The 18914-nt window shown below is 38.4% G+C and overlaps 1 long non-coding RNA gene across 2 annotated transcripts in view; it reads left to right on the top strand.

Moving 5' to 3' along the window:
• Nucleotides 1-1032: 1032 nt before the first annotated feature.
• The window catches only part of LOC116865298, a 30637-nt gene continuing 12755 nt past the window's right edge, over nucleotides 1033-18914 (top strand). Inside the window, exon 1 of one of the 2 annotated variants that reach the window (XR_004382170.1) lies at nucleotides 1033-1098. This is a non-coding gene — a long non-coding RNA (uncharacterized LOC116865298). Of the gene's footprint in view, nucleotides 1099-4628; nucleotides 4712-18914 lie in introns of those variants that run through there. The other variant, XR_004382169.1, reaches the window with a different exon arrangement.

Raw genomic sequence — 18914 nt, 5'->3', positions numbered from 1 at the left:
CGGGCAAAAAGCTGTATGTGAGAGAAGGATGGGGAGGGGAGGAGAGGAGTTACTGACATTCTCAGTAGAGACAGCATGAGCCTATGGAGGGAGAAATAACTAAGTATTGTGTGAGGGAATGACAAATATTTTGGAGTTGCTGGACCATACCCTGCAAAGGAGAGAGTGGCAGGAAATAAAATTGGAAAACTAAGGAGAGACCCAGCTTCAGTATCATGGTAAATGAAGTCAAGTGCCCTCCACTGATCTCTGTTTTCCTGTGGTGGGGTCTTAAGGATTGCTCACTGAAGCTGACATCTGTCTAATGTGAACATGGTACAGACCATTCTCCCTACCAAGTAATGCAACAGAGATGCAGCATGTACAGCAGCTGAAACTAATATGGTGACCCTAAATGCAGCCCACTTGAATCTTTGGAGGACACTTCTCCAGAAAGAGTTACCCACACCAGAGGAGATCTACAACAGAGCCCAGGAATCAGGTACAACATAAAATCACAGGTACCTAACTAGTACCTAATTTGTGTCAAGTTCCAGAATGTCTGAAAAGACACTGCTTGGCCACTGGGCATTTTCAGCACCAAGCTTGTTGGTGGGCTGATACCATGGTGGTGGATAAGAGGCCACTGGTGGGTTAATATCTGCACACCCTGACCTGACCCAATTTTAAGGCTACCTGCATCAGAGATAATCCCGAGAGGAACCAGGGAGATCAGCCAGCTTGGTGCCCTGAGATGGGGTGTGGATAAAGGATCAGAGGACCCAACTTCTGTTTCTGGCTCTGTTTTCAATGAGTTCCATTTTCACTTACAAGTCATACACCTCTGGTTTTGAGATCGTGGATGCAGATGAGATCTCAGACGCAGAACTCCAAAACAGTCAACAATTTTAGCATTTTATTACTCACAAAAATCAATACTGAACCTGATCAGGCAATCCCTATGAGTCCAGCTAAATACAAGGGCAGGAGAGGGTACAAGGAAGTAAAACTTTGTATTTCTGCCCTCAAGGTTCTTTCTACTTTGACAGTAAAGACAAAATCAACAGACACCTAATAGAGAACAATTAAGCTTGGACTCCTAAGGCAATCTGAGTTCAGGTAAGAGAGGAATCAATTGAGAGATGGAAGTATGACGGAAGTTCCAAGCTGAGTGGTAAGAATGATTTTACCCTTTTCTCTTTTCCTCTTCTTTCTTATTTCCAATTCCCACAGTCACACACACACACACACAAATAATAAGTACAACTGTCTATACTGATTAATAAAAAAAAAATCTCTCAGTACACTAAAAAGAGAACTACCTTAAATTTGACAAAAGTTATTTATGAAAGGTCTACAGCCACTATCATATTTTTTTGTTTCAGTTGAAGGTAGTTTCTGTTCTCACACTTTAATCCTTCATGCTACTGGGAGTTCTAACAATATGATGCAGCATGAAAAGCTAATAAAAAGCACTAAGTTTGGAAAAAAAGAAGTGCAAGTATCCTTATTGCAGGAAACATGATTGTCTCTACAGAAAGAGCTAAGGAAACTGCAAAGGAAGTAACAGAACTAATGAGTTGCAGAATACAAGGTCAGTGTGCAAAAACTGTGGTTTTATAGACTAGCAGCAAACTTTTAGAAAACAAAATAAAAATATTCATAGTAGCTTAAACGAGGAACTTACGTAAAATACTTGGATATAAATTTAACAAAATGTTTGATACATATCCATTCACTGTAAAGTACTAAACATTGCAAAGAGAAGTTAAGTAGACCTAAATAAAAACAAGATACACCATGTTCAAGGATTGGGAGATACCACAGAAAATTATCTTCCAATTATTTAAAGTTCTAGAATAGGTACAATTAATGTAGAGTTGAAAATGTTCAGAACACTCTGAAAAGGTAGGAGTGTTTGGGAAATGACATGAAGAAATTTTTTGAAGTTATGGAAATATTCTATGTACTATTATGAACAGAAGTGCGAATCATATGTATGCATTTGTCAAAACTCATGAAACTTTGTATCTAAGATTTTTGTTCACTGAACATAAATTTTATCTAAGTAAATAATGTAAATCATATTGAACTGTAGTTACTAGGTTTGCGTGGTGCTGTGGTATGGGATACCAACGCTGAAATGACTTTTTGTGTTTTCCAAGCTTTAGCCAATGAGTAATTGTGTTGAGAAAATGGAAGCCAGGGTTCTCGCTATTATGTACTGAGAGTATTCTTGTGTGTGTGTTTAAATATATGTATATTCCCTAGATATTTTATTGAGATGGTCTAAAGGCATGGTCTATCAGTTGCAATGAGTACAACGTCATTATTCACAGTATAGTACATCATTACTCATCAGCCCAGATCTTGATTTCTAAATATCATTTTCTATTAAAAGGAGCCAAGATTCTTTAGGGAAATGGATAGATCCAGGACTGAGGCAGGGAAATTATGAATTGACCTTGAAACATGTTATTTTGTCAGAAAATATGGAATTATTCAAAGAATGATGAGAACATTATAAAGGGACATCAGAGACAAGTTATAGCAACTTCATTGGCCAAATCTGTGGCAATTTATGTCCCAAAATAAATAATCATAATATTAAAAATGTATTTTTAACCATTGAATGAAATATAAACCTATGAGTTATACCAGTATAAAATGTGAATAAATAAATGGGAGAAAAGGAAAAACTGTCTGTTAGCAGAATTTCAACAAAAAGAGACATAAAAGTAGAAGGTTAGTGTTTGATGGGTAATAAGATATTTACATGGTCTCAAGTTATTTCCCCACAAAATACCCATTAGCAATTGAAAATGGCATATTTATATTGGATAAGCCTGGTAGGCATTGCCTAAATCAAGTGATAATGTTAACATGACCAACATCAGGACCAACTGTCATTATGCAAATCCTGTGGGGGATATAATGTCACTCTTCTGCTATCTTGACAAAAATGCCTAACTTAAATGTAACCATGAAAACATATGATAAATCCAAATTGAGAGTATTCTACCAAATAATCGTTCACTCTCTTGAGAACTCTCAAGGTCAAGAAAGGTGAAAAAGGACTGAGAAATGATTCCAGAGTAAAGATGATTACCCAAGAAATGTGACACATAAATGAAATGGGTGATTCTGGGTTGGATCCTGGACTAGGGGGACCAAGACTTACATACTACTATTGGGGCAATTGATAAGATTTAAAAATGGATTAGAAAACATATTATGGCAATATTAAATCTCTTAGTTTTGGGTAACTGTATCTGATGATATGAGAGAGTGTCTTTGTGCTTAAGGAACACACACTGATCTTGTCCTTAGGAAATAGGCACATTGAGAAATCAATGAGGAAAATGTGTCCAACCTCTTGTCAGATGGTTCATCCATACACAAAATGATAAATCAAATGAACGAAATGTGAACAAATGTTGAACCTGGGTTAAATGTATCCAAGATTTCCTTGTAGTATTCTTGCCATTTTCTTTAAGTTTGAAATCATTCAAAAATAAAATCACCAAAAATGTGGCAGGATGTCTAAAACAAAAGTCAGGATAATGATTAGGTCTTGAGGGAAAAGGAAAGTAGGGAGATGCTAAGGGCCAAGTGTATAGAGGGCCACAGGGACATTTTTTCACATGTTCAGAATATTCTGTTTCTGAATCAGAGTATTGGGTAATCGTTGTATATTGTATTATTTTTGAAACTCCTAATGTATGCTTTATACCTGTTTCTATAAGTAGGATTCCTTAAATAATAGAAAATGTGACACCAAGAGTATAAAGAAACATCCAAAATACGACTACTTATTTATGTTAAAGTCAGGGCTGAAAGCTAAGTCTTTGGATTCCCATCAAGTCCATTTCTCCACCAGTGACAATGTTGTGAACCATAATGAGGTTGATATGCTTTTGGCCAGAGAATTCCTAACCCCTGACCTCAATCAGCCATCCCTGCCTACAGGGTCCTAAAGGGAAATGTATGCATAGAAAAAAACGTCCTATTGACTGACGAAGCAAAACTTCAGGGCTGACCAAGTCCTTGATCCCTAAACCCAATGCAATCCCTGGTGAGTAAACTGGACCAGGAAGAGAAGTTCTCTTTTCCAGGCTGCAGATGGCCAGACCCTAGAAGCATAGCAAGATGAATGGCCCTTTTCACCCCATTCTCCCTATGTCCAAGTCCTGAATTGTGTGTGACCCTGATAGCAACAGTAGTTTTAAATACGGCAGGCCAGCTCCCAAGCAGAGCAAGAAGTCGGTGTATGCTTGTTCATATCCTGCTACAATCCATTTCTTCGTAAAAGCTGCCCAATCAGAATCCTTGCCCTCAATCAAGAAAAAATGATACTTTTGGCATCCAACCGTCTCTGGAAATCAAATGTATTAAGACATTTAGTAAAAGAAAGGAAAACCTGAAAAAAAAAAAGATACTTTTGAGAATGGGGTTGAAAGTGAGTTGTGAACTCATTCTGGTCAATCGATACCACTGTCTGTTCCTATTTATAGGCAATCTTTAGGCCAACGAGATCACAAAGGCAGGTAGGTAATGAAGACCCACCTGTGCTGTAAATATAGACAACTTAAGGAATTCAAGCCTTGGTAACTTGTGAACAAGTCCAATTACAGCATTTCTTTATCTGCTTTCTTATTATGTGACTATAGAAAGATATCAAAAATGCATTTAAATTTTCCTATAGAGAGGAAATATGTAGATCATAATGAAGGTAAGAATATGCTTATAACCATATGCTTTTTTTCACCAAAGAAAATGTGCCCATATACAAAATGTTCCATTTTGAAGCTTCAGACACCATGTGGTGGTGGTGAGTTGAAATGTCCATGGTGGGTTCTTTAGGGTTTTCTTCCCCTCATATTGTACGTTTATATTGTTCAGCCTAAAGGTTTTTATATTACCATCTCTTCCCTCACCTCCTTCCTAGCCCCCAACCTTGCTCTTTTGTATGAAGGTGGGGCCTGAAAACACATTCCAAACAATGTCATATTCCATATACTTAGAGACAAAGGAAATGGTTGCCTAGCAACAAGGCCCTGTTAGAAATTTTGAGCACTCTTTTACTTTCCATTTTAGGGCAATGCTCAGGAAGCTGTTTGCAAAGAGATCCAAGACTAGGATCTCTTTGTCTAAGAACTCAGTCCAAGATGGAGGGAGAAGAGGAGAAGAGATGGGGGAGAAGGTGGAGGAAAAGCATCAAGGTCTTTCCATGACAGTCTAAGTGATATCTTCAGTGGCAATGGGAATGGACAGTCTAGTCCCTAGGTGGGATGGAGCACTTCCCTTTTCCATTCCCCTTCTGGTTCCCCCAGTGCTTCCCACACTTAACCAGGATTCTAGTAGATTAGCTGAGCTGATATGGAAAAGCTCTAAGGGATACCAACCCTAGCTCTGTCAGCCATCCAAGCTCTCTTGTCATGAGGGTTTTAGGCACAACTTGAAAGAGGCAGCAACTTAAGGTTCATTTTGGCTGTTATTAGTCTTCCTTAAAATAGCTACCAGTTCTCTGTAGGATGAATACTGTTGCATTCTTTTTTAATACTGCTGCATTTTAATTGATTTTCTATTGGGGACATTTTCCAACATTATTAAATATTTCATGATGATAAGGTTGTTCAGAAACATATGCTGTAGGAATCACATGACTCACCTATCCAGTCATAATTGTACACTTAGCGTATTCAGAGCAATTTGCTTCCATTGTTGCTGTTTTCAGGAATTTACTATTCTGAAACTTGTTATATCTCAGAAATTTCTGTAAAATCAGTGGCTAAGAGAATTTAGAAATACCTTAAATTTTTAAAAATTGGACATTTTAATATATTCTTGAGATTTATAAGCTGATTGCTTCTAGAAAACTTGTACTAATTTATCAGCAAATATTTTCTGATTTGACAGGCACTAACATGTTGATAGTTTTTTTAGCTATTAGTTGGTTACTAGTTAGGTTAAATACATTTTGTTTAAAAGCCATTTCTAAGCCTGTCTGAAGTTTCAGATCATGTGATTGCCCATTATTTCCTGTTTGAGTGTTGTCTTTATTATTTCATGAAAACTTTTTATATTCCCCACACATGAGTAAGTGTCCTTTATACAATGATGACTGACGTAAAGAGGATGGGGTAAGAAGAAGGGACTAAAGTAAAAGACATATATTTATGGTCTTATCTGTTGAAAATATTTCTCCTAATTTGTTATTTGCCTTTTACTTAATGGGAGGTTTAAGGTTTTTTTACTTTATGGGTTTTTTAATGATTTTTACTTTAGATCTATAGTTTATAGCATCCCGGAGAGCACAGTAATGAACACAGTTTCTAGTATTTGCATCCCTAGGTTTGAATCCTGGCTCTGCCATCTCCATGCTGTGTTACCTTGGTCAAAATACTTCAACAGCTCTCTGCCTTACCTTTCTCCTCTATAAAATGGGCATGTTAATTGCACCTAACTTGTGGTGGGTGATGAATTTTCAGGAAACAATATGTAAATAAAACACAGAGAATGAAGTCTAGAACATACTAAGTATTTAATAAGTTAGTCAAAATCTTGTAAAAAATATCCTAATGTATTCCTTTGTGATTTCTCCCATAGCTCAGAAAATGTACATCCATAGAAAAGTGATAAAGAATTCATTTATATTCTGTTTTATTTCATTATTAATTTACTCATTTTTTATGTTTAGCTCACGAGAATTTATTTTGGTATATGGTAAGAGGTAAGGTAACTTGATTTCCCCCCCAAAATGTTCAATGTTGCCTTTTGTCATTTAATCAACCCTTTCTCACTGGTTTGTGTGATTTCCTTATCACTTACCAAGTTTTAATATACACTTGGGTCTGTTTTTCATTATTTGTTATAATCTATTGCTCTGTCCTTTGATTTCTATTATAGTGCCATGTTGAAAAAATCAATGCAAGTTTTATTATTTACTGGTCAGTTCTGTTTGCATTGTTTTCAAAACTCTTTTAGCTATTTTAGGCTGTAAGTAGTCCAGGTGATTATCTGAATCATTATAATAAGTAAAAAATATTCCTGGGATTTTGAACAGGATTACAATGATCTATAAATTGATTTAGGGGGAACTGACACTTTTGAACTATTTAGTTTCTTCATTTACAAAATGTTTTGGATCTCTCAATAGATTTTTTTTTAGCATTTTCACAAAGCTTTCCATACATTTCTTAATATTTTTAGCAGTTAACTTTTTTCCCCCTAATTGTAGAAAGGACTTTATCCCCTGGTATAACTAGATGTAGAAAGAGACAAGTTATAGTCCTAGTTCTCAACTCAACCTCACTTTTTTTACTCACATTATCTCTGTGTATTCTTTTCCTAAGATTGTTTGAATTCTGAAATGGGGACTACACCTCTAAAGTTTTTTTTTTTTTTTTTAAGTAAACAAATTTTGATTGCATCCCAGCGACATGTAATGTTTACCTGCAGAGACAGAAGTAGTTCCTGGTACAGAGTGGACATAGAGAACTGATTTAATTCCAGCTATGATAAGGATGAGGGAGAATGGCTGGGGCCCAAGATGAGGGTCTAGCCTGGGGCCACAGCAAGCAATCTGTAGGAGACGATATTTGAGCTGAGCTCTGACAGATGTAGGAATTAACCAGGCAACCCATGGGAGCACCTGACAGAGGGGTGAGCCCGAATGTAAGATGTTCAAGGAAATCAAGATAAGATCTCTGTGGCTGTGAAGCAGAAATGGGGAGTGAGGTGGGACGTGACATTAGGTAAGTCAGAGGAAGCGTTTTCACCTTAAGAGGAAAACAAAAGTGACTTTGAAAAAAAACTAAAAACAGACCAACTATTCAAGTATCTAATATTACTATCTATCTCTATCTCTATATCTATATCCCGCCTCCCCCTTGGAAACCAGGATTGTTCCCATGGATATACTATCATAGTCCTTGAGAAGATAGCATTGTAACAGTTAATGTATTTTAGAAAGAACATTTCCTCATAGAGGAAGTTAAGTCTAGCTTCTTCTTTAGATTTCTTGACAGAGTTTGCAGCCCTAGTCAAAGACTAACTAGGGCAGTCTGCTGTAGGATGCAAAACCCCTGAAAGCCTACAGTTCTCGTTAGTGTTGTCTTGAGCAAACCTCAGCGTGTTTTGTAAAAGTTGTTGTCTGTGGAACAATCACATAGTCCCTTTTGTGAAATCTAAGAATGATGAGTGCCAGAGTGATTGATGAAATATTAAATCTCCAGCACAATCTAAAATACAGCCTACCCTATGACCCAGCAATTGTACTACTAGGTATTTACCCCAAAGATACAGATGTAGTGAAAAGAAGGAGCACATGTACCCCAATGTTCATAGCAGCAGTGTCCACAATAGCCAAACTGTGGAAAGAGCCAAGATGCCCTTCAACAGACGAATGGATAAAGAAGATGTGGTCCATATATGCAATGGGATATTACTCAGCCATCAGAAAGGATGAACAGCCAAGTTTTGCATCAGCATGGATGGGACTGGAGAGGATTATGCTCAGTGAAGTAAGTCAGGCAGAGAAAGACACTTATCATATGGTTTCACTCATAAGTGGAACATAAGCAATAGCACAGAGGACTATGGGGAAGGGAGTGAAATCCAAAGGGGGAGAAATCAGAGAGGGAGACAAACCCTGAGAGACTATGGAACCCGGGAAACAAACTGAGGGTTTCAGAGGGGAGGGGGGTAGGAGATGGGAGAGCCCTGTGACAGGTATTAAGGATGAGCACTGGGTGTTATGTGCAGCTAATGATTCATTGAACACTACATCAAAACTAATGTACTATACAATAGCTAACTGAATGTATTAATTTTTAAAAAAGACAGCCTATCCTCTAATTGAGGCAAGGGTCTTAGGGTAGTATTCCTCAATGTTGGCAACTAACATTTTGGGCCAAATAGTTCTGTATCATGGGTCTGTCCTGTGACTTGTAGTGTGTTTAGCTGCACCAACCCTGGCCCCTCTTCACTAGACACTAGTAGCATTCCCCTCCAGTTTTGTCAACAAAAAGTGACAAGCAAAATCTCCCAGGCTGAGAAACCCTGCGTTATGGAGATTGGACAATTCCGGTCATTCCTGGGTGGAGCTATTATACTCACTTTTGTTTGGCCACAAATTCACTCATACATTGTAACATTTAACAAATGAGATTCAGAATTATCACTAATTGCTAACTCTCCTCCAGTCTGCAAAGCATTGTCCTCCACATCTTTTACTCATCTGCTGCAGCAAACACCCATTAAACATCTGCTTTGCGTAGGCACCAGGCCGGTCGCTAGAGCCACAAGTTCAAGTGGGACAGCTTTACAAGGGGCCTAGAGTTTGGGGGGAGATGAAGCAGGAGAGAGTCTATGACAGGCACCATTTAGAAATGTGGCCGATGTCTCCTGAGATGTGTGCAGAAGGTGTAGGATCCCAGGTCAGTGTGGAGCCCCCGGGAGCTTGAAGTGGAAACGAGGCTCTGTGCTGCTGCTGAGACTTGGTATTTTTCAGGCTGATGGATTTAGGGAGTGGGTGGGGAGCTGTGAGAGATTCTGGAGTATTTCTGAACATGTATTATGATCATCTCTCTTTTAAGGATAAAGAAACTGCAAGGTTAAACATTCAGCTCAGGGTCACTTAGTTAGATAGCAACAAAATTAACCTGTCAATGGAACTATTTTCTGGATAAACACTGTTGCCTTTTCCAATAGAATGCAAAGTTCTAAGAGAGACTCAGGGAACATTTTTGACAAATAGTCCTCTCCACCCCCCCTAAAAGCTGTAAGGACAAAATAATATTCCCTTACATTAGTACATTTCACAAGGCACATTCCCAGACCTTATAACACGTGATCCTTTCATCAACCCTGGCAGTGAGACAGTGGACACGCATTATCATCCCTGCTTGAGAGAGAAAAGGGGACACTCAGGGAGTGTGCTGACATACAGCGCTCACAAAGCCTGTTGCCCCTCTCAGCGTGGATACGTAGCTCCCATCGTGCAACGTAATGGTTCATTGTATTTTAGCTGGTCATTGTATTTTAGCACCAGGATACTGCCATCATTTTGCTATCCTTAAAAGCAGTTCAATTTCTGCACTTAGAGCTGAAATTATAGTGTCTCAAAGCTAAATTTAAAAGAGCAATTTACTGCTGTCCCCATGAAGAAACAGAACCAATCAATGTAATAAAAGCATTTGAGATCATTCTGTACTTTGTACAGTTGCTATTGCAGTACTGTGACTCCTAGAGAGCAGCAAACTGCCTGTCATTATGGAATATTTAGAAAGCAGGAAAATGCTCGGCCTTGGTAGGTACTCAGGTTCTGGGCTGGAAGGACGGATGGATGGACAAGTGAATGGATGGACGAGAAGGTAAATGGAAAGATGGTTGCTGTCAAAGTGAGAAATGGTGACCTTTTCTCAACAGCCTGGCTTTGGCTATTTGTTAGGAATGAGCTCCTTGTCACTGGCTTCCATGGGTTTCTAATCCCAGTTCTTATTTGAAAGGAGGACAAGAACAGGTGAAAAATATTGAAATCAAGGGCAGCCTTTAGTTTGGAAATCTCCTTTCTAAGGGAGAGGCGTTCAAGACCCACTGTGTTTGCCACAAATACTGTCATGATCAGGCTCAAAGATGACCCCATCCCCCCTTCCTTTCTACCATATCCAGGTAGTCACCACATCCTGTCACACGTCCCTCTCGGGGGGGAGGGGGGCATTTTAAAATTAAAAAAAAAAACCCCTCACTTCCATTTCTATCCCAGTTACTAAAGCAACAAGACCCTTAGCACCTAATTTCTGGGCTGTCACCTTAATGCATCAACTGGTTTGTCTTCTCCATATTCTTCCATTCCACCTTGAGTACCATATTCAAACTAAAATTTAAACATGTCTTTTGTTTTTTCTTCTGTCTTCCAAAACTTGTAATAGCTGTACATGATGAAGCTCAAATTTCTTATTCTAGCACACCAGGCCTCCCACAGTGGGGTCTTCCTATTTCCTCTTTATATAAACCTACTCAAACCTGAGTGGTCTCTTTATTGTAACCAGAACATGTTTTGCACGTCGCCTCCTACTATTTATTCTTTTGTCCAATATATTCTGAGAAACTTCCATGCAAGCTGTGTGTATTCATTCATGGGTATTCAGAAAAAGAACTTGAAAAGACATACCTCCTACCTCCAAGAGGCTCGGTACCCTGGGGATATGAAGAAGCTATTTATTAGGGAGTGAATGTGCTGCTATACAGGACGAGTAAGAGGAGGAACGCCTAAATCGTGTGCTTCCTATTTTGGACCCGCTCTCTATCTGTTGCTCAACACTTCCGGTATTATAAGTTCACTTCTACTCTCTAATTATTCATCAACCCTCAAGTCAGAGATGAGTCTGGCTCCTGACATCCCAGTCTGTGCCAGACCACAGCAGCACGTCCAAGAGCGAGCAGTCGCCAGTCACCTGTTCTCTGAGAGGTGCCGTACTGGAAGCTTCATACACTTTTTCCCTTTTGATTTCCACAATGCAATAAGCATGACTGATGCATTCGTAAGAGCTCTATTTTACATAGTGATATCAAACAACTTACCCAACCACTATTAGGTGGAGGGGCCAGGATTAGAAGCCCATGTGTGTGATTCCAAGACCTATGCCCTTATTCACCTCTAAATCTTAACACACCAGTGAGTTAGTGATGAATGAATGAATGTACCTTTTTCTCTGTTGGTGGTTCTTCTTCCACTAGGATTTCATAAAGCTTTGGAAGAGGCCCCGTTCCAACATTTTTCTTTTCCTTTAAAATGAGAGATGTTGATACTGAATTGATGAAAGTGTAATTAATTGGTCATTCCAGAGAAGCCACAAGCACCAGGCACATGCAAGGTGTTGGGGCAGATAAGGGTGATGAGTGTTGACCTGAAACGGCTGGAAATGGAGCCCTTGCAGTTATCTAGGTGGGATCACATTATGTTCTCTGTCCCATGTGACCAATCAAATAAACAGGACCAGGGGTGACAATTCCAGGGGAGGGAGATGGTCACTCACCCGAGAGCTTCCCAAGTTCCCCCCTTTCCTGGCCAATCCAGCTGCCTTACTTTGTTCTCTCTGCTGAGAGAGGATTTCTCATTCTTCTCCAGCTGCAAGGCATTAAGGGGACAGAATTACAGGGAGGAAGCTTGCCTGTGCTTGGGGAAAATGAGCTGTACTGGGTTTGGCAGAATTTGGCAGCTGTTCCACGTGGACCACTGTGATAAGGTAAGGGAAAGGGGTTTGTGCTAATGAACAATGCTGGTCAGTTGGCTCATACCCCACCTCTCATCTGAACATGTCTTTGGGCTCAAGAGAGGTTTTTATAGCCTCAGGGCTTCTTAAATCCTCTTGTGATGCTGGCATAGCTGAAGCAAACCTTGAGGATACACTCCAGGTCAGAACTATCAGCAGAAGCTATGATAAAGTGGAAAGAACACAGAACTTGACTTTATAAAATGCAGTTCTGACTGCAGCTTGGCCTCTTGGCAGTTATGGGGCCATTTCTGAGCTCTAGCTTATTATCTGTAAATGGAGATAAAATACCTGCAGAAGGGTTGTTTTGATGATTACATACCATTTTACTTATGGGAGACTCTAAAACATGAGACATTTCTTATTTTTTCCTATCTTTAAATGCCAAGTTGAGGATTCTTCCCACCCCATCCCAGTGGATTTTGATGGGGGCTGGTCTCAGATGACTGATAGGAAGAAGTGAGTAGGGCTCACTTAAGATGCGAAAGCAAATGACTGTACTGGTGGACCCCCAAATTGTCTATGAATAAATATCTCTAAACTCTTTCCTTAGCCACTAAGGAAAATTCTGGCATTTTCTGCTATTCTAGGCTACTGTTGGTCAAATTATTCTTTACAGGTCTGAAGACCACCTGGAAATGACCAAGTAATTAACAATTTTCCACATTCTCCTGTAGCTTTATAACTGTTACCTAGTGTACTTAATTTACTCTAGGAACTAAAATCTCATCCCGAATGAATTAATCATACAGAATTCTGTAAGAGATTAGAATATGTAATGATTTCAAGATACTGTGAGGTCTTCGTCCAAAAACTGTATTTGCTTTCTGTTTGAAAAAATAGAGTGTCTTGCTCATAGAATTTGCCTCAAATCAGGCAGGAGATGTGCAATCTTATTTTGTCACAGTCCATGTTTGTGCTCTTGGTGAAAATAAAAGGCAAGACTGAGCTAGCCCACTGGAAACCTTGCTACAAAGTGCTCTCTCTGGTTGGAAGCAGGCCAGCTATGTGATGATCAGAGTGCCAGCTCCATTCTGGCTCTTCCCAGGTTGGTGTTCTGTGTGAAACCCGGACCACTGTTCCCGGCAGACCTGATTAATGGGATTACAGCACACCATCCTCTTTTAAAGCCTTTGTCTGCAGTATCAGTAGAGAGTGATTATGGGTTGCATGCAAACTTCTATATGTCTTATTCCAATATCAAGTATGAGTCAAGGATTGCTCAAAATTATAAAGAATAAACATTGGCTAAAGTGCTAACAAATACTTATTTAGAAGTACCTATAGTGTGCTAACCATTGAGATAAATGCTTTCAAAAGCACTGTTTCATTTGATCCCAAGGTAAACCTGGAGGAAGATATTATTGTTCCTATTTTACAAGTGAAGGGATTGTGCTTCAGAGGTGAAATATAATCACACAGGAAAAAATATTAGGGCCAAATTTGAAGTCTTTTTTTAAAAAAATAACATTATTCTGCCTTAAAACTTCCAATCTGTGTAATATTGTCAAATTCCCTTTATCCCAGTGCAAGGTGGCACATAGATTACTCCTCCAGGGTAAATGTGTAGGAGATAAGGTGATACTACACTGTACAACACCGCTCTAATTTGGCTAAATTCTTTTCTTTTTTTGATCGATTATATCTTCACTTGTCAGTGTTGTGAGCTGATCAGAGAAAATAAGAAATGATCCATCTGACCTACCAGGATCCAAGAGGCAATGTACCTAATAAGAAATCTATCCTTTCATTACTTTAATCATTTGTTTAACACATAAACATTTATTGATATCTTGTTTTAGACTTGGCTGGGCATCATTCAATGTTATGAAAATAAGAATAGGATTTCAAGAAAGGATTTTGCTCAAATAGGGGATACATTCGTTTAAACAGATATTTAAGATACTCATCCTACAAAGCTCTGCCAAGGTGTTGTCATCTCTAGAAGTCCTCCTGAGTTACATTGCTCACATTTTGTGTTATGATAACATAACATGCATAATGCTTTGTCAGCATTTAGCCATAGAATATGGAAATTTTCCGGTTATATTTTTATCTCCCAGATGGAAAGTATGCTACTCACTGGTGGGGATTTTCTCTTCTCTTTATCCCATGCCTGCTCTGTGTTTGTGATTATAAATATTTGGGTAATTAGGTCACATAATATAGAAAATGTGCTAAAAACGGAGTAATGTAGAGCTTCAGTGGGAGCATGATGGAAGAGTTGGGAAATTCTCAGAGGAACTTATTCTTGAGAGAGAAGAAGGGATAGCTAACAAGTGAAATAATGTAAAGTTGAAAAGAATGGTGAAAGAGGAGGAAAAGATCATGGACATGAAGTCAGAGTGCATAGCATAATCAAAGAGAGCCATAGAGGTACGGATGTGCTAAAGGAACAGTGAATGATCCAAGAGGCACGAGCGAGGGGTAATTAAACATGGATGGTCAAGAGATGACAACAGGTAAGTACGTGATAGAGTTTAAAAGGAGTTGTATAGAAGGATCAGCGTTTGAATCATGTGGTGTGTGGACAATAGGGGGTCATAGAAGATTTGCTAGGCAGAAGGCTGATGCATAGGAGAGGTGTTTTTCAAAGATCACTCCATTTTTAGCTCACCATTTTTCATATGCATGTTTCTGCTCTTTGGATTTTTAAGGTGAGGGAAGATGTGGGGATGTCCCAAGGGAGGTTAAGTTGCAAGGAACAGTCATGGTAGGGATATTAGGAGGGTTATCATCTGAATTTGTACTCTTATTTTAGTTCACAGGGAATTATAAAAGAAATTGCATATGGGTATAACTACTCAGGGTGGGATTTGGAGCTCTATTCATTTCAATAATGTCTGCCAAATGAAAAACTTTGGGGTCTTTATTAAATTTCCCAGAGTATTAGTTGGTGGTTTCCTTTAAGTCTGCTGCAAACTCTGGATTTTTAGAAAACTGCTCTGTTCCCATGACTACCTGAGTAAGTTTTGGAAAAGTAATAACCAAAACACAACAGATTTTTCATTGTACTCTCAGTAGCCAGAGTTAGGGAATATTACCCTCTCTTCCTCTTATTTCTGGACCTAGTTCTAATTCTGCACAAGCATCAGGTTTATTTTCATATGGGTTTGTTTGCTTGTGTCTCATGTTGTCAAACCACTATATAATTATTGAGTCATATCAATTTCTTGACAGCATTATATGATAAAAATAGGAAAGAGTTGGCTCATATGCACTGCATGTAGTTTTACAAAACTGTGTACAGCTAACTGTAGGTACCATGAGAGCTTATCCTTAGGCACAGAGGGAAGGCAATGCAACAAGTCTTGAAAGCCAGAACAGCTATGTTGGAGTCCCAGCTTTACCAGCTCATCCTTAAAATGTAAATCATACTAAAATGGAAATTTGGCTTCTTTTTCTATCTCAAAATATTTCTGTATAAAACATGAACAGATGAAAATGCCAATCACTGTGTTTCAGCTCTCTGACAAGAGGTATTGGATTTGAGATAGAACTTAATTAGGTCTCAGGCCTATCAGAGAGAAGTTCCATGAGAACGAATCCAGTCCAATAAGGGACAATAAATTATAGACCATGTGAAAAAAATTACTGGAAACTTCATTATTTTTCTTAAAAAAGGTGATAAGATATTTCACCCCAACAAAGAAGAAAGGCTAAGGCTGTTGGAGTGTGTTAGGGATGTCAAGAGTAATGATGGATAGTACTGGAACAAAGCTAAGAACATGAAATTGAAGCAGAGATGGGGATAATTTGGACTTTTGTAGATATTTTGGCCACTGCTTCAAGCCCTATTTAGAGACTGTTAACTGAACTGTTCAGTTATAGGAGTCTATAAATTTTCTCTCTTGGTTTAAAACATTTTGGAGTCGAATTTTCTATCCCTTGTATTTCAAAGAATCCTACTAATTTTGGTAAAGTTGATGAGATAAATTATATCCTGTGCTGCTCTTTAGGCTGTGATTTCTCAGCAAAGCAAATTTGGAAATGTAGCCATTATATTGTTTGTGGAATCACTGGCTGTCTAAGCAGATAATGCTGAAGAGCTTGTCCCTTTCAAATGGCCATTAAATAACCAGAGTCATTATTTTTCTAGTTTTGAAATGATTTTCACATCACATAATGAGACACTAAAAATTTTGAAGCATTATAGTAAAGAATTAACCACAAGACTAGTTATTTAAGGTATTTCTTACAATTTTTTAAACACCCCTGAGAAACTCTAGGGGCTTTTTAAAGATGTAATTGTGTGTTTATACACACATATTTGTATATACACACATATATGCACACATATATACAACCATCCACATACGTATATGGAAAGATATATGTACAATCACTTTTCTATGTATCATTTTACAATTTGGAGAGTACTTACCTATTATTTAATTTTGTCTTTACCATAACTCTGGATTACTGTCTAGTCTTAGTTTTCGCATCAGTACTAGACTGGTGGTAGCTTCCAAGCTTATGTAAATGAGAAAATCATTTCAGAGAATTTATGTGACTGCCCAGTGACACAGAAGTAGTAAGAAATACTCTTCTCTTCTAGAAAGAGTAGACTTAATTTTCCCTGTTTCTGCTGCCAAGTACAGCTAAAAACCCTAGACATTATGTATATGAAAGACAGAAAAAGACAAACATGCTAGGGTTTGGGGGATCTAAAGAACAACGTGGTAGTAAATTTCTTGGGGTTTCTTTTGCCTCATATATCCTGGACTGGATGCTAGAGAAATCAGCAAGTCAGAAATACCAAGGGGTATAGATTTAAAAAATACCCCAAGAAAACCCCAGTCTCTCTCACCATAGAACTAGGAAGGGGTCAGCCTAGCAAGAAAACAAACAAAAAAAGCTTTGTAGACAACAACATGCTGCTCTGGCCAAACACCACAGTAAAGAACTGAGGCTCCACATGAAACTCCAAGTAGCACAGACTAAATGAAAAGCCTAAATTTCCACCATTGACAGGTTGTAACTGTATCTCCCAGCCCCAATGACAAGGTGAGCAGAGGCCTTCTGGGAAGCTGGCGCTTTCAGCCTGCTAAGTGATACTGAGCCTCCCCAGGCCACATTGCTATCAGTGGAGACCACCTAGTGAGCTGGACTTCCACACCTAGCTGAGAGCAATGAAGTGCTCTTTCCCCTCCCTTTTGGGGTTGTAGCAGAGGAGATCTGGTGGAGAGTCAAGAATTTATCACCACCCAATAGTAATGGAAGGTTTAGTGGAAGCCAGGTGGAGAACAGTAAGGCACCACTCTTCCTCCCAGCCAGAATGGAATCACCAGAATTCTAATGGAGAGCAGGAGCTACCATCCATTCCCAGCAGTACTGAGCTACTTCTTCTTTTTGATATTGCCAACAGAAACCAAGTGGGGCATCTGGACTTCTACTCAATCTGACAGTAATGACATGGCAGACCCTTCCCCTGCTGGCACAGTGTCAAAGGAGTCCCACTGAAACAATATTTAAATAAGACCCAGCATCTCATAGTATCTAAAATGTCTAGTTTCAATAGAAACTCACTTATACAAAGAATCAGGAAAATCTCAACTTGAATCAGAAAGATATTAATGGACACTAAGGCTGAGGTAACACAGATGTTGGAATTATCTGACTGGGATTTTAAAGCAGCCATTATTAAAATTCTTCAGTGAATAATCATGTATATATTTGAAACAAATTAACAAAATAAAAGGTTTCAGGAAAGAAGTGGAAGATCTAAAGAATGACCAAATGGATATTTAAATTTTGTTTTCTAAATGGAATTTTAGAACTGAAAAATACAGTAACTGTGATAGAAAACTCAGTAAACAGATTCAACAGCAGGATGGAAGGGGAAGAGGGAAGTATCAGTGAAATGGCACATTTCCCCAGGACTAAAAGAAAAAAAACCTGTCAACTTAGAATCTTACATCCAGCAAAAATATCCTTCAAAGAAATGAAAGAAAAACACAGGACAGTTTAAAAGGAGGAAACTAGGAAAATCTGTCACTATAAGTCCTACCATAAAAGAATAGCTAAAAATGAAATGCTCTACCTAGAAATGATAAAAGACTCCAGAAATACTAGGAAGGAAGAAAAAAAAAAAAGCACTATAAGGAATGAAATTGTTTGGGTAATGACAATAGACTTTTCTTCTCTTGCGTTTTTCTAAATTATGCTTGACAGTTGATGCAAAAAGTATGACACTGATGTGGTTATTGATGTTTTTTTAAATTTGAATTTAAGTTTAATTTTTTCCAGTAGTTACCAACAGTGTTATATTAGTTTCAGTCATATAATATAGTGATTCAACAATTCTATACATTACCCAGTGCTCATCATGAAAAGGGCTGAATTTTGTAGAGGAAAATTTAAGACATTTAAATTATAAGTGGGGAAGGGTCATAAAGGCATAGAGGGAGGTGAGGTTTCTGTCCTTCTCTGAAGAGATGAAATGTCAACACCAGCAGACTGTGTTAAGTTATGTATGCATAATACCTAGAGGAACCACTAAAAAAGCTATGAGAAGAGATATACTCCAAAACATTACAAATGGATGGAGTTCTAGAAGATGTTCAAATAACCCAAAGGAAAGCAGGCAAAAGAAAACAGTAATGAACAAAGAGAAAAAAAATGGATTCCATTTATATAATATTCTTAAAATGACCA

This window comes from Lontra canadensis, unplaced genomic scaffold (assembly GCF_010015895.1).
Source record: "Lontra canadensis isolate GAN:19392208 unplaced genomic scaffold, GSC_riverotter_1.0 scaffold7, whole genome shotgun sequence".
NCBI lineage: Eukaryota > Metazoa > Chordata > Mammalia > Carnivora > Mustelidae > Lontra > Lontra canadensis.
This window is presented reverse-complemented; position numbering and strand designations above follow the sequence as displayed.